Consider the following 16,973-nt stretch of genomic DNA (forward strand, 5'->3'; position numbering starts at 1 on the left):
TGGAAGACCAAGGGATTCCGTTCAAAGCTTTTTCAGTGTTTTGAGATCTATATTTACAGACACGCTGTGAAATGCTCCCGCTATCCTTATAATCTGAAGTGCAACCTCTCAGGATAGAGGCTACTTTTTAATACATCAACCAAACTTGAATCATATTCTTTGTAGAAAACTACTAAACAAGCCCTCTGCCTCTGTACCTCATCAATATCCCTATAAGCCGCAATCACAGTACCATCTTACCAAGACAGACTGTACCTCAGATTTTATACCAAACTCATTCTGATTCAAAAATGTTACAAACCTTTTCAATTCATCTGCTCTCCATTCTAAATAATTCAGCAATCATCTAAAATGAGGAACGAAGATTCAATGGACCCTAAAAAATTATTAGTATCAACATTCAAAACAAAACATGAAAATATCAGCATGGGGGGTGGGGGGTAAAATTCATTCCCATTGCCATTCCAATAGGCTGTGGATAGCATTCTTCCTTTAAAAAAAATTACCACCTTTATTTCCCCATTCATGTGGAATGCTTTTATACAATGAATTCACACAGTGTGACCATATATGCTGAATCTTTCAGGATCTTCTCTTTTAAAAATGTAAAACTGTGTAGTATCTTTTAATCTAGCTGGAATAAAATTCAAAATTGGCTTTAAGTGAAATTCTATGTATGTAGAAACTGGTATGATAAGGGATACCCTTCCAGATCATCTTCTTTCAGCTGTTCCCATTAGAGGTCGCCACAGCAGATCATCCGTTTCCATTTCTTCCTGTCCTCTGCATCTTGCTCTGTCACACCAACCACCTGCATGTCCTCTCTCACCACATCCATTAACCTTATTCTAGGCCTTCCTCTTTTCCTGCTCCCTGGTAGCTTCATCCTTAGCATCTCTTTTTCCCCAATATACTCAGCATCCCTCCTCAGCACATGTCTAAACCAACGTAATCTTGCCTCTCTGGCTTTGTCTCCAAGCCTTCCAACCTGGGCTGACCCTATAATATACTTATTCCTAATCCTGTCCACCCTCATCACACCCAGTGCAAATCTTAACATCGTTAACTTTGCCACATCCAGCTCTAACTCCTGCCTTTTTGTCAGTGCCACTGTCTCCAACCCATATAACATAGCTGGTCTCACTACCCTCTTGTAGAGCTTCCCTTTCACTCTTACTGGTACTCGTCAGTCACAAATCACTCCTGACACTCTTCTCCACCCACTCCATCCTGCCTGTACTCTCTTCTTCACCTCTCTTCCACACTCACCATTACTCTGAACTATTGATCCCAAGTATTTAAACTTATCCACCTTCGCCACCTCTACTCCTTGCATCCTCTCCATTCCGCTATACTCCCTGTCATTCACACACATATATTCTGTCTTAGTCCTGCTGACCTTCATTCCTCTTCTCTCTAGAGCATATCTCCATCTCTCCAGGGTCTCCTCCACCTGTTCCCTACTCTCACTACCGATCACAATGTCATCTCCAATCATTATACTCCATGGGGACTCCTGTCTGATCTTGTCTGTCAACCTGTCCCTCATCACTGCAAATAAGAAAGGGCTCAGAGCTGATCCTTGGTGTAATCCCACCTGATACTATAGGAAAATAAGTTATGTACTTCACCATAACTCTGCATCAGTGTTTCCCGTTTTCATCCTTCCTCAATGGATGGGTCTCTGATACAACTTCGGCTCTGTAGCTTGAACTTGTCTCCTTATCCATAATTCTGTCTTTTGCCGAAATATCTCAAGAGTCTGCCCTCTAGTTAACATATCAATTACAACAAAAATACATGCTCAGCCACAAGCATAATATAAATGAACTTGTATATCAGCTACAGCAGAAGGAAAAAGGAGAACAGGGAGGACTGGAGCTCATACAGCAAGGCTGACAGGAAATATTTCTCAGGACATACTAGGAGCCCACATAAAAAGTCCATATAAAATAGAAGGGCTGGAAGGTGGGAGGCAGAGGAAGATGAAAACAGACAACACAGATACACAGTTATGCTGAATACACAACTTTTATATCTGAAGATGATTTTTCATCCATTCCTCTCTGAAGATGTTTTTTCATCCATTCCTCAACTGATGGGAACGAGTATCCAGTTAGAGAAACCCTGGGTACACTGGAGTCGTATGCTGCCCTGTTCCTAGATAAGATGTGCAATTTGTAATGGGCTATAAAGGTATGAGCAGTGAACCATGTGGCAGTTGCACAAATGTCATTTATAGAAACTCTGAATGAAAAAGCAGACGATATGGCCATACATCTGGTGTTAGGCTGTTTACGTAATGTCATCCCTTTATTCTTATAGGCAAAGGGCATGCAATCAGTGAACCATCAAGCTAAAGGTTACTTTTGATACTGCCTTGGCCAATTGAGCTTTGAAAAAATATGCAAACAATTAGTATGATTTTTTCTGAAATCTCTATAGTTCTGTAAATACAGAATCTAAGTTGTCTATGAATATCCAATAGATGCAGCAGTCATTCTCCCTTGTTGGAAAAACTCAAAGAAAATGGGTAGAATGATTGAGTGGTTGATAGCGGTTGCTGATGCCACCTTGGGTAGTAAAGAAGGGTAACTCCTAAGGTATACCCTACCCTTATGAAAAATCCGACACGGTGGCTGGGATGAAAGTGCTTGGGGTTCTGATACTCATCTAGCTGATGTAATGGTGACCAGGAAGAATTTTCCATGATAGTAACCAAGTCTTCCATGGCTGAAGGCGCAAACAGAGGCTGGGTCAAAGCCTGAAGAAGTACTGTAAAAAAGCCTGAAGAAGTGCTGTTAAATCCCATGGAGGAGTGGGATCCTTAATAGGAGGCTGAAGTGAAAAGGTACATTTAAGAAAGGCCTTTTTATAATCTCTGAGAGGTCAAAGGAGAATGGTTTTCACTCAAGTGAAAATCAGAAATGGCAGCAAGTTGGATGTTAGCTGTAGAGTAATTAGCTCCACTAAAAAAATGGAGCAAGGAAGTCAAGAACAGCTGGGATATGTGCTGAAAAAGGGTCTAATTGTTTGTGGACAGCCCAAATAGAAATCCTTTTCCATTTGCTCTTGTAAATCTTTCCGCTAGAAATTTCTGGGATGATTTAAGGATGTGATGAACCGGGGATGACAAGCCATCACTGGAAGTGGAGAGACCATGCAGGCAATTTGAGGGTTCAAATATCCGGGTGAAGTATCCCAAATGGGCGACATAGAAGGTCCTGAGAAGGATTCAACATCCAGAGAGGATGAACAAGGTGATGCCTCAAGAAGGGGAACCACACTTGTCATGGCCAGAATGGAGCAATGATGCTTACCTTACTCCTGCACTGAAATGCTTTCTGAAGAATCTTGAGAATGGAGGGGGGTGCGGGGAAAAGGCATATACAAGACTGGAGGGCCAGCTATGACTCAGAGCCTCTCTCAGTGACTCCCCCACTGGAGGGATCAGGACAAAGTATCTGCTGCACTTGAGAGGTCATAGCACTGTTGGCCCCACTGGCAAAATATTTCCACCACTGACTGACTGAGAGGCAACTTGTGAGGAAGTAAAATGGACCAACTCAGTTTATCTGCTAGCAGATTAGACTTCCCCAGAATATGCATTGTCAATAGAAATCAGCTGGAAAAGTTTGCTCACTGCCTCTCGACATAGGGGTAGGACTGGGTTCCCCCCAGTTTGTTGATGTACCAGACCAGCAACATGTTGTCCACATGAATAGTAACCATCCACACAAGGGGAACATCTTGAAATGCCTGCAATGCCAACAGGACTGCTCTCATTTTTAAGACACTGATGTGAAGATTGACCTCTAACAGAGACCATATGCCTCGGACCGGCCTTCCCAGCTAATACCCCCCTACCCTAGTTTGGAAGCGTGCTCATGGGTACAGAAAGAATAAAAGGGCAGCCCAGAAAAATTTCTTCTGGGTAAATCCATTAGGCTACGAGTTGCTGGCAAATATTTGTAATTCAAATAGGTACAGTTAAGACTGAAGCCCTACTTGACCATACCCTCATGTAAAATCTTGCTAAAGGTACCAAAATTATGGCAGCTGCCATTGATCCAAGAAGCTGTAATAGCAGCCTGGCTGAAGGGGAAGTAAAAAAAAAAAAAAAAGAAAGCGAGAGAAAGAGAGAGAATGACTGTATAATGCTTGGCTCTGTAGATTAAACTTGTCTGCGGTAAGCTTGTAATTTTGTTACCATATCCAGATAAGCACCAATGAATTCCAAGGCTTGAGAAGGGAAGAGCTGAGAATTGGCATAGCTCATTGTGATGCTCAGTTTGACAACACAGATGGAGCAAGTAATTCCTGACCTGAATCAGTGGTGGTGGAAGCAGAAAGGAGTCTGTCATCTAGATAAGGCAACACCCGGAATCTATGCAGTCTCAAGTGAGCTGTGACCACTGTTAGGCACTTGGTGAACACCCTGGGGGTTGTAGCAAGACTAAAGGGCAGAGCACTGTACTGATGGTGTCTGGCTCCTGGTTGGAAGAGTGGGTGTCTCCTGGAGCACTTGTGTATCTTGATGTGATTGTATGTGCTATACAGATCTCCAGGGTGCGCACCATCATCCTTCCAAAACAATGGTGGAAGGGACCAACTGTGGACCTCCAGAACAGAGAGCGCTTTATAACTGATTCAGATTGCTGGGAAGATTGAAAATTGGTCTTTCATCCCCTGTCTTTTGGCACTAAAAAGAATGAATAGGTTCCGGATACTTGTTGGTCTGGTGGGAGCACTTGGATGACCCTTTTTCCCCAGCAGCTTTTCTGTTTCTATGGATGCTGCTTTCCTCTGAATGGGTAGAATGTCTGACATTCTTTTGGTCAGTTAGATAGAAAAATGGTATGCAATAACATCTGGATATTATTCTGCACACCCAAATATCTTAGTCAGTTGGGGTTGGAGGAGTGCTCATCTCTGTACCTAGAAGCCAGGGAAGCCATTACCAGAGTATAGCAGTTGGGCAACCCTTCAGGACCACTGAACGTGCTTCTCAGAAAAAGGACTTCTGAAGCCCTGATGTTGTCAGCCACCTCTGCCACAGGGCTACTTCTTCCATTACAGCCCCCCCCATCCCAGGGGTATCAGTCTCTGTAGGAATCCTGGGAAGACCCCCACATCTTTCTGAACCACATCTTTGTCTCCTCTTTGGTTCCAAAAAAAAGTCCTTTGGGGCCTAGAAAAACATATTCCTATAGTAGATGGTCCTCCAATCCTGCTTGCGCCTGAAGAAACAGAGGGAGAGAGGCAGAGAGATTCAAACAACATGGGGCCATCAAATGGAGTATTGATGAATGACGTCTTGAAGTGTTCAGCAAAGTCACATCCAGGCATGCCTTCTTCCAGCAATTCCTGAGCCTGTGGTTCACAAAGCTCCTTTTGAGGCATGAGAAATTAACCTCACTGAGGTATTCAAAAGGGACTGGAGGATGGTCAGTTATGAAGAAATCATCTTGTCCACCACAGACATGGACCCAGAGAGGTTAGTGGAAAATGCCTTCATCAATTCTCTCTGAAATTTCATACAAGTGTGCCAAATATTTCATGAACCTGAATGCAAAGGTTGGCAAAGAATAGACATTTCCCTATCTGAACAATGTCCTGGACACACTGTTTGGGGATGGACACAGTCCTTTCTTCATGGCCGCTTATACCACCACAGAATTCACTGGGGGACCCTTCCTCCAATGGGCCTATCCTTCAACACACCAAGATACTTGTCTGGCCTCTTCTGGATAGGCTTCATGATATCCAGATCCATCCAAGCCAGGCAGGAGATGAGGTCCACCATCTCATCCACTGGGGGAGGGGGGGGGTACTACAGGATGTAGCTGAGCCAGCTCTGAAAGCAGAGAAACACAGACTCCTGGGAAGGTGGTGGGGGTCAGAAGACCACCTTTGTCTCAAATGTTCGAGGATTTCACCAAGAGACATCCTCAAGGGGTGATCTGGTGGACTCCTCCCCTTCATTAAAGTCAACTTCTTAGGTTAAAGACTCCTGTGGGGAGTCTAAGTGCCTCCTTTTACACATACACTTTCAAGTAGTCTCTCCGGCAAGATGTTCCACGGAGGACTCAGAAGTGCCAGCAGATTTCTGAATGAGGCCAGTCTCCAGGCTTGACTTGAGACAGAACGAAAAGACTCCGGGTCCACAGTAGACAGCTGAGGAGGGGGTGGACCCAGGGGGATAAGGATGTCTTGTTCACATAAGTGGGAAATGCTCTCTCCATTACTTCAAAGGCAGAGGCCATGGAGACCCAAATCCTGACCTGGCAGGAGCTGAAGCTACCCGCACTGACTTGAACCCAAATCTCCCCAAGATCCTGCCTTGACTCCCAGGCTGGAGCTGAGCTGCCCAGTACTGAGGATCTGAGAGAAAGGGACAGTTGCAAAAACATTGGAGTCAAACCAAACACCTCTATCTGGTAACCATACTATGGCTCAGAGATCCATCCAGCTCTGAGAGAGTCAGGAACATCTGGATCAGGTGATGGTGTCAGAGTCAAAAGCCAAGTCTTCGGATCAGACAGACTGGCTCAAATTCTCAGGTTCATAGTCTCTGAAACCAGGGGACGGATTGGAGTAAGAGTCCAAAGCTAGGACTGAACTGCAGGTAGGCTCACGTTTGATGGCATCTGCAGCCAGGATAACTTCCAACTGAATCGAAGTTCTGAAAAACTCCCATCATTCTGTCCACATCTGTTTCTGTTAGGTTCCTAAATGACCGTAGGGATGAAGAGGTTAAGGGTGGACAGGATACCCTTCAAATTGTCTCCAGCAAGAAAGGTGAATGCATTCCCAAAGTTACAGGCTCCAGAGAGAATTTAGACCTTGTATGTGGAGACTTTTGACTTTGCTTGAGATTGATGAGAAGTTTTCCCGTTTTGGCAGGGCCAGATCCAAAGTAGTGTTTGGATCAGATGATATTGCAAATTTCCCAGGTGAAGACAAGCCCAGAGGAGGAGAGGAGGACAGCAATGAGGGGAACACCTCCTTAATGCTTAGCTTTGTCAGCTGCATCCCCCTTGGTAGATGATGAACATTTCTTGGATGGGGAGAGAGCTCCAGATGAAAAGGAAGTGGAGAGAAGCAATTATTTCAAAATTAGTTTGCTTTTGCACTGTACTATGGCTAAAACCTACACAAATCTCTCAACTGATGGTAAGATGATAATCTGCTCCAAGGCAGTAGACAGAGTGAACACGAAGAGCACTTTCTGAAGCAAATAGGTTTATATGACATTTTTACAGAATACAGCCACCACTGCCACCCACCATAAAACGTATAAAATGTAACAACCAGGAAAAAAGGAAATACAAACAATGCTAAGTCCAATACCCAGAGAGGTACACACACAAAAAAAAAAAAAAAAAAAATGAAATACCAACAATGGTATGTGGAAGTACCTAACAATTAAGTAGAAAGGAAAGCAAAGGAGCAAGGCCTGATGACTAGAAGAGAAAGAAAATTTTTTGTGATGAGGAGAAAAAAATAGGTGAAAACTACATAAAAATGTACCAAAATAAATAACGTACTTGTCTATGTCACAAGCTACAGGTGACTACGTCCAAATGCTGAAGCAGCAAATGAGATCTGAACTATGTCAGCAGGGGAGGAGCTCAAGCTATGGAGCCAAAGTCTAATGAAGTGGCCAAAGTTGGATCAGAGATCCATCCACTGAGGAATGGAGGGGAAAAAAACACACATTTTTATGCATCTTAAGTTTAAAATACAAAATCTGTTTTTCAGGAGCCTCCACTAAAAGTAGTTTCCTTAGTTAATCATTATTCATTTCTCTCTAATAATCCTTAAAAAATCATCCAGTTATTTCTAAAACATAGGGGAGGGGGTCCAAAAACAATGGGAAATACAATTTCCTATCCAACAACTTCTTTTAGCTTCTTTTAAATCTTTACCACAAATAACCACTGCCCACCTTTATTGGCATCAGTTATTAAAATTTTCTTTCAAAAATCTCAAAGCTTCCCATTCCTTCAATAATAAATTGGATGAATAATTTCTGAGCAGTGCAGTCTCATTGTGAACCAAGTTTCTCACTGCAGTATTCTCAAAAATATGAAGTGTGGCAAGATAGGGTTGATTAAAAATAAAATTTCTTAAATTTAAAACAATTTTCCCTTGAGTTTCATATCAGTACATTAAATTTCATTTTCTACAAAAAGCTTTTAAATCAATGCTGGGTTCTAGCAAAGCCCGTCCTAGACCTCAAGAAGGAATCTAGATTATAGTACTTTGTAAAACTGTGCACAAAAGACCAAGTTGTTGCTTCCACAAGATTTCTGGAATCCAATGCCTTCCAAAAAGCTACAAAAGTCATGGTAGAGTAAGCCTTGACCGTGGTGGGTACACCAAAAAATAGCATGAGGCAATCATTTATTTTCTTAGAAAAGAAGGAAATGCTTGTTTCATAACTCAGTGTGTTAACCAGGAGCCAAAAAAATATAACAACCATGCTGACTTTTCTTACAATAAACTGATATTTACTCCTCCAACACTAATCAGGGCTGACCTTGTTTAGCTTAGCTTTTGAAATCAAGCTAGATCAAACACCTTGTTTTTATTTTACAACTTGATTGCCTGCAACCTAAAAATGCTAGCAATACAGATTGCATTATTAATGCTAAGTGGGTGTGTTGCATTCAGTAGCAGCTGCCACCCTAGTTTCTCATATTCTAATGTGTTTTCCCAACCCTCTTCCCTGGGAAAAATAGCAACTTTATCTATAATAAAAAAAACAAAAAAACTCTTAAAATGTGTTACATTGAGCGGAATACTTGTAAGATGCCAATAACTTTTTATATCATTCCGATGCTCATATACCCCTTTTGCTTAACTGGCTCTTTGTTTTATCCATGTAAAAGGCATCATACGAGAGCAGCATGCTAAGTAAACTATGGCCTTAAATTACACGTTTCATGGTAGGATACAGTCCTTGGGTGGTTGGCTAAAATTGCTTATGGGCCTTCATGAATATATTTACAATATTTACATGCACCAAATTGACATTTTTCCCCTTCTGGGAGCCATTAAAACTGGTTTTCTTCTTTTCAAAAGATCCCTTTGAAATTTATGCCTGTGAAGATAGGTGAAGGCTGCCAGCCTAGCCAGATAGAATTTTGTAGATAATTCTGTCATTTGTAAATATTAATGTAAGCCACAGGCTTGTTCTCTTAAATGTGAAAAGACTGCATTGGATATTGAACTGCAAAAATGTAACAGTGCACTCTGCTGTAAGAAAGCTAAGTCAAGCATTTTATGACCGTCTTTGATGTCAAAATTCAGAGCCAATATGTCTGGATGAAGGAATTCTGCCTATTGTTGAGAGGCCAGAGTTAATGGCTAATATTTGCATGTATAAATGTCCTTTATTGCTCTGATTTCTGACCAAGTATAAATAGGTTCATAGGTTGGTACTAGGCTACCGGCCCTAGGGCTTATGCAAGCCTAGCCATAACAATTCTCTGGTTATTTCTTCCCACACTATTTACTTCCCTGGTCCCATGTCTAGCAGGGCAACTGACATGATCCCCAGGGTGAATTTCCTTTCTCCCATCCAATTGTCAAGGTTCCTTTTGAAGAGGGCCAAAGAGGCACACTGCTTGACATGTATGGGCAGTCTATTCCAGAGTCTGGGGAGTCTCTGGCTCAAGAACCTATCCCTCCAGCATGTTTTGTTTATTGTGATGACAAAATTTAGAGCCCTGGAGCGTGTGGCTCTGAGGGATTGGGCTTTCTTTAAGTGTAGCATGTCCAACAGCCCTGGGTTTAACATGGCCTTGTATATTAAGCAGAGATCGCCTCTGAGTAGACGATATGCGACAAGAGTATAGCTGGAGATTTTCAAGGTGGTCAGCGTAGGGCATCTGCTTTAGGCCTGTGATTCTTTTAGTGAGGTATTTCTGTGGCCTTTCCAGTTGTTGCAGATGTCTTGAGAGGTACATACCAAAACGAGGCACTGCATTCTATAATGGGTCTAATGAGGGATGAATACAGTGGGACAATGACCCCCTTTTTCCTGGATGAAAAGCCCGTAGTGATGAGGTGTGCCACATAGAAGGATTTCCTGACTGTTGTTGCAATTTGGTTATCGAAGGTGAGACCACTGTCGACCTGCATCCCTAAGTCTCTTATCACACTTTCAGTGTTTAGTGTACTGCCACCTATGTGGTAATTCACGGGTATATGTTTTTTCCCAAAGGGGAAAACTATACATATAAAGAATGTAAATGTAGTTTCTGTTAGCCTGGGAACACCAGAGAAGTGTAAGAATGATGTCATGTGAAGCAGCTCTGCGTTATCAATTTAAAGAGAGAGAGAATCAGAGAGCTCTGAGCATTTTGTCTTGAGAACATCCAACATCACCAGCACAGTTTTCTTTATACGCAAGTTATTTAGAACTGTATTTTCTCTTAGAAATAGCTAGGAAATAGGAAGATTAGACCAAGTGTTTTTGTGTTGATGTCAGAACTTTTCTATGGTATTATTTTAAGTATTTCTCTGTGATTGCTGAACTCTTGACTAGCACTGTGTAGTAAGAAGTATTGTCTTGTGTTTGTATTATTAAATATTTTTAAAACCTTTCAACTGTGGCTGTTTTATGTAGAGTTAATTTAAGCTCCAGAGTACGTTGCATGTATATAGTGATACTGTACCAAGTCACTCTAAGCCTTGACTATTCAATCACACTTACCATTTGAACAACAATATTGCACAGTAATAACTGGACACCCTTTCAGAAGGGCCTTTGAGAAGCTGATATTAGTGGGTGGTGGCAGCTAGTACTACCTTTTAGACTGGGCAGAAAAGGGGCACAGCTGGAAAACCTGTGCCAGCCTTCCCAGAAGTGTCTGATTGGTTGTATATAACTTAGAGTGCGTGTGTGTCAGTTACTTGGGCAGGGACACAAAGCACTGGTTGGACATAGAGGGTGCTGGAGGTTTTAGCTTGCCCATTAGGCTGAGATCTGGACCCTATGTGCCAGTGGAGAGTCTTACTGCGGACCTGGAGAGAAAGGGAGAAACCAGACCCAGACTGACTGTGATCTCTGTGTGCTCTTAAGGGAAATTGTACTTTACTGTGTGTCTATTTATTATCCTTTCCCTATATGGACTCCCCTCACTGGTGTTGGTGGTGAGGATTGAGGCTCCTTGATTGCTGGACCAGTGCATGGCCGTCACAATGCTCATCATGTAGACAATCTACAGCATGTTCATAAAATCTTAGTATTGGCATCTCTTATCACTGCATTCTTCCAATTTTTCCTAATAATTCTCTTACTACAGAATTTGCCTCACTCTGCATACTTGTAACAACCATACTTTTATAAACATTATTGTTTTGATTTACACTTCTTAAACAAACTTTAATGTTACTCAGTTAAGGGGGGGGTCTTTATTCTTATGTTCTACTACTTCCATAATGCCTGTTTTATGAGTTTTTGTGGATAATCCCTTGCAATAAACATTTGTCTGATTTTAGCAAGCTCTACCAAGAATGCTTGGTCTTCACTCACTAGCTTTGAGAACCTAATCATTTGTCCTTTTATTAGCTTCTTTTTCTGCCAAGTAGGGTGGTTACTAAAAAATATAGGAAGATGTTGGAATAAGTTCATTTTCTATATAATCAAGGAACAGAATCTCACATTTTCCATGTCTTTATACAATATTGCATCCAAATAATTTTAGTCTTAGATGTATTGTACACATTTTTTTTTAAAAGGATTGGGTCAGTTCTAAATATGCATAACATTTTTGCTAAAACTATTTCATCCCTTGACCACATTAGATATAATCCAAAAATCTTAAATATAATTTAATGAGGTGTTTGTAAGGTGACTGAAATACACAAGTCCTTTCCCATTGCCATTCTACCACATTGGCATATATTGGGGCTGATGCAGCCCCCATAGACCCCCCCATAAATGAAAATAGTCCCCCTCAAAATAAAAATAGTTGTAATTAAGGACACATTACATAAATTAAGACTCAATATCAATGTTTATGTTCATGTCACTATTAATAGCTTCAGAAAATAGTTCCGTACCCATATCTTTTGGATCCCTATGAACAGGTTTTCTACATCTCCTGTCATCAGTAAAATGCCATGGTCATATTCTAGTTATGTTGTAGAAAATGCCAACAGTCACGTAATACGTATTCATTATGACTACAGTTTACTGTCTATAAACCAGTTCAGTCTTCAATCCTCAGGCAGAGACAAGGGGTCTTAATGGGGGGAGGGGTATCTGTGTATCATATCTTTGGCAACCCAAAGATAGCTGGAATTATTGTTTACTTCCAAGAAGCTGTACAATTTAATAATAAGTTATGTCTTACCATAATTTTCCATGTTAGTTGTCTTCTTTTCGCCTTCTTTCTTGCTGGATGGTTTTGGAGACGATCCTCGGCTCCGACTCGGCCTATACTATAGCTCAAGAGCTATTTTTACTGGCTCGAGGCAGCCCTATATCCCACAATACCATGCGCTAACTCCCCAGATCTCGTTTGGAAGCTAAGACACAGTATAAATAATAATATTATAATAATAATATTATAATCCTCTTTTACGAGAATAGATTACCTGCTAGTAACACTAAGGATACAAGGAAAATAACGCAACATATTGTATCTCCAGAAATGGAAGGACTCAGAACCTCGAGTCTATCCAGGCTAGGGGCAGGAGGGAGGGACGCAAGAAAGAAGGCGAGAAGAAGACAACTAACATGGAACGTTATGGTAAGACATAACTTCTTAATGTTAAATTGTCATACTCGCCTTAATTCTTGCTGGATGAGACAGCGTCCCTAGCATCTTAGTCCTGGGTGGCTCAATGAAACAGACTCCCGAGTACAGTGGAACCAAAATCAGCTCCATTTCTGGAGGCTAAATCAAGCTTGTCATGGGCAATAAAGGTATGTTTGGATGCCCATGTAGCTGCTGCACAAATGGCATCTAGTGGTAACCTTTGCTTGAAACGCCGTTGAAGTTGATAGTGCCCTGGTTGAATGAGCCTTAGGCCTAGAGGGAAGTTGCCTGTGTCTCAACTCATAGACCAAGGTAATAATAGATGTCAGCCATCTGGAAAGAGTAACCTTCGATACCGGAAGCCCTTTCTTGCCTGCAGCATAAGAGAGAAAGAGCTGGTCTGATTTTCTGAATTGTTTTGTCCTGTCTAGGTAATACCATAATTGGCGATGAACATCTAATGAATGTAATTTTTGTTCAGCCCTGTTGGTATGGTCTGGGAAAAAGACAGGTAACTCAATGGAGTGGTTTAGATTTGCTTCCAATAACACTTTTGGTAGGAAGGAAGGGTTTGTTCTGAGAGTTGCCCTGTCTTTATGAAAAAACAAATAAGGAGGACGGACAGACAAGGCTTGAAGTTCCGATACCCTTCTGGCAGATGTTATAGCTACTAAAAACAGCGTTTTCCAAGAAAGAAGTTTGAGGGAGCAAGAAGCTGCAGGTTCAAAAGGGGGCAGAATTAGTGAGGTTAGAACTAAATTTAAATTCCATTGTGGGGGTGGATCTTTGACTGGAGGTCTAGCAAAAAGATGCCCTTGAGAAAGGCTTTACAGAGTTTGTGGGACATAATATTTGCTTCTGAGTCCAACATGAAAATTAGCAATGGCCGCTAATTGTACCCTGATAGTGGCCGATGATGACCCTGAATGAAAAAGCTCCGCCAGAAAGTCCAGAACCTCATGAATGGGTGCATGGAAAGGATCTAAGGACCTAGTTTGTGCCCAGTGTGAAAAACGCTTCCATTTACTCGCATAAGTCTTCCTAGTATTGGACTTATGGGAGGCCAGAATTATATCACGAACAGGAGGAGAAATAAGGGGAAGCCTGGCTATGGCTGGAAGTGGAGCAACCAAGCTGTGAGGTTGATGGAATGTAGAGACTGATGCAGCTTGCCCGTGAGGTGGGTCAACAGATCCGGAAGGGGTTCCAGATGCCAAGGCTGTTCCAGTAGGTATTTGTGCAGGAACGGGAACCAAACTTGTCGAGGCCAAAATGGGGCAATGAGGATCATTTTGGATCTCAATGCGGTTGCTTTCTGAATTAATTGCGGGATCAACGGAAAAGGAGGAAAGGCATAAAGAAGACCCCGGGGCCAAACATGAACAAGTGCGTCTCTGAGGGGTTGGCCTGGCAGAGGAAAAAGTGTGCAGAAGTCGAGGCGCTTGCTGTTTTGGGGAGTTGCGAAAAGGTCTCCGCAAGGTTGGCCCCACTTCTGAAAAATTCCATCTGCTACCGCTTGATTTAGAGACCACTCGTGAGGCATGAGGATAGTTCTGCTCAAACCTGTCCGCTATGACATTGGACTTCCCGGGGATGTGCATTGCTATCAGAAACCATTGAGATGAAATCGCCCATTGCCAAAGTCTGAGCTCTTCTCGACAGAGGGGATAGGACCTTGTTCCGCCCTGCTTGTTTATGTACCACACCATAGACATATTGTCCGTTTGAATTGCTATAGTCCCCGTGGGAAGAGAGCTCTGAAGGGCTTGCAACGTCAAAAGCACCGCCCTCATCTCGAGGACATTTATGTGCAGGTGGCATTCCGACTGTTGCCAATTGCCCTGGATCGTCCTGCCCTGATAATGCCCCCCCACCCGATCAGGGAGGCATCCGTTGTGACAGTGGCAACTGGAGGGGGGAGAACAAAGGGCCTGCCCTGAAAAAGCTGAGGGGAAACCATCCACCAGGAGAGATGTTTCTTGCAAGATGGGGTTATCAAAATGTTGTGGGTCATTGGTAGCTGTTGAAAGGACCACTGAGAAAACAGCATCCACTGAAGGAGCCTCATGTGGAAACGGGCTAATGGAAGTAGAAGAATCGCCGAGGCCCAACACTTTCAGTACTAGCTTGACTTGGACTCTGTTGGGCTGAAACAGGGGCTGAACATTCCGCCTTATGTCTGTCACTCTCTGAGGTGGTAATGTTGCAGACATTTCTGTGGTGTTTAATACGGCGCCTATAAAGTTTATACATTGACAAGGCAACAAGGAGGAATTTGCAAAATTTATAGAAATACCCAGACTGTTGCAAAGTTGAATAGTGTAATCCCTGGCCATTATGAGATCCTGTTTGGTGGTAGTGGAAATGAGCCAGTCGTCTAAGTATGGAAACACCTGGAATCCTTTCTGTCTCAGGTGAGCAGTGACCACTGCCAAACATTTGGTGAACACCCGGGGGGCTGTGGTGAGACCAAAGGGCAGGGCCCTGAATTGAAAATGACCGACTCCCAGCCGGAAGCAGAGAAACCTCCTGGAGCACCTGTGTATCTTTATATGGTAGTACGCGTCCTGGAGGTCTAACGAGCACATCCAGTTGTCTCTGCCCAAAAAGGGTAGAATGGACTGCAGTGTTACCATCCGAAAGTTTGTCTTTAGTACAGAGTTGGTTAACCTGCTGAGGTCCAAAATGGGTCTCCATTCTCCTGTCTTTTTTGGTACCAAAAAGAATCTGGAGCAGATTCCGGATCCTAGCTGATCTGCTGGGACTGCCTGGATGACTCTTTTTCTAACAGCTTTTTTATTTCTAGCTGAGCCTGACCCCTTTGTGCGGGTGGTACATCTGGTAGGGGTTTTGGCGGTTGTACCAGAGGGAAAGTGAAAGGGATTTTGTAACCCTTGGATATGATCTTCTGTACCCATGTGTCTTGGGAGAGGGATTGCCAGGCTTCTGGGTACAGAGATAATCTTCCCCAGACTGCCTCCGAAGGCAGACAGTCAGGCAGCTTCTCAGGTATGCTGAAAGGGTTGGTCAGGAAAAGATTCCCTAGAGCCCTGGTTCTGAGGACCCCCTCTGCCCCTGGGGCGGCGTCTGTTATTATTTCCCCCTCTGCCTCTAGGGGGAAATTCACCACGTGCGGCACCTGAGGTTTGGGGAACCACATCTTTCCTCCCTTCTGTCCCTTAGGATAAGGTCTAGAAGGCGTGGAAAAACGTACTCCCACGACAGAGAGAGTCTTACCATCTTGCTCGCATCTGGTGAGGGTATTCTTCACCTGAGGTCGAACAATTCCGAACCGTCAAAGAGGGTGTTGGTGAAGGACGCCTTGAAGGGATCGTCAAAGTTACAGCAACACCTGTGCCAGCGGCCCTACTCGCTCCATCGGCTGCTTAAGAGATAAGCCACATGGAGGAGTTAACAATGGAGTTCAGGGTAGCCAGCTGAGAGTTTATTTTGTCCTTAAACCCCGCAGCAGAAGGATCCTGTACCGTTTCACCCAGCTCTTTGAGCAAGTCTCTCTGAAGGCAGGTGAAATGACAAATAGTTCAGCGATCGCATAGAAAAGGTAGCTGAAGCAAAGGTCCGCTTGCCGTACCTGTCCATGGTCCTGGACTCTTTGTTAGGAGGATGAACAGATACAGAAGGATCAGCCAGTTCCTTCTTGGTGGCTGCTGCTACCACCATAGCATCAACTGAAACACCTTTGGTGAGAAAGGATTTGTCATCTGGTGTAGAAATAAATTTAGAAGGCCTCCTAGGGGTAGGTTCCATTGAATCAGGAGCTGCCCACGCCTTTCTAGCCACTACCTCCATTAGTGGGTCGAAAGGGGGAGACACCCAGGAGGTGGAAGGGCGAGATCCAAAGGAGTCAAGGTAAACCGACTCGTCCTCGGAAGGTTTGAGTGTGGACCAATTTCCCCTCTGTCTTAGGATTTCGAGGATGTCTGAAAAGGAGACATCCTCAGAGGGGGATCTGGGGGAACCTTCTGACTCATCCAAGTCGGTGTCCGACGTGACAGACTCGGGGGAGTCTATGTGCTTCCTCTTGCACTTTCTTTTCCTAGGGGGTTCCCCTGAAACGTCAGGGGAGCCCTCAGAAGAGGAGGAGACACCCAAGGTGGGTACCTACGATTTGGATCTCTGCTGTCAGATGTAAGAGGATGGCCAGAGACCGTAACAGGCACTACAGAGGGAGGA

At 43.3% G+C, this 16,973-nt stretch overlaps 1 protein-coding gene across 4 annotated transcripts in view; it reads right to left on the bottom strand.

Annotated features, from left to right (window-relative positions):
• CEP57L1 (centrosomal protein 57 like 1) overlaps positions 1 to 16,973 on the bottom strand; it is a 971,979-nt gene that overhangs the window by 596,308 nt on the left and 358,698 nt on the right. The window lies entirely within an intron of this gene.

The sequence above is a fragment of the Protopterus annectens genome, chromosome 1.part0 (assembly GCF_019279795.1).
Source record: "Protopterus annectens isolate FY-2018-M chromosome 1.part0, PAN1.0, whole genome shotgun sequence".
NCBI classification, from domain to species: domain Eukaryota; kingdom Metazoa; phylum Chordata; order Ceratodontiformes; family Protopteridae; genus Protopterus; species Protopterus annectens.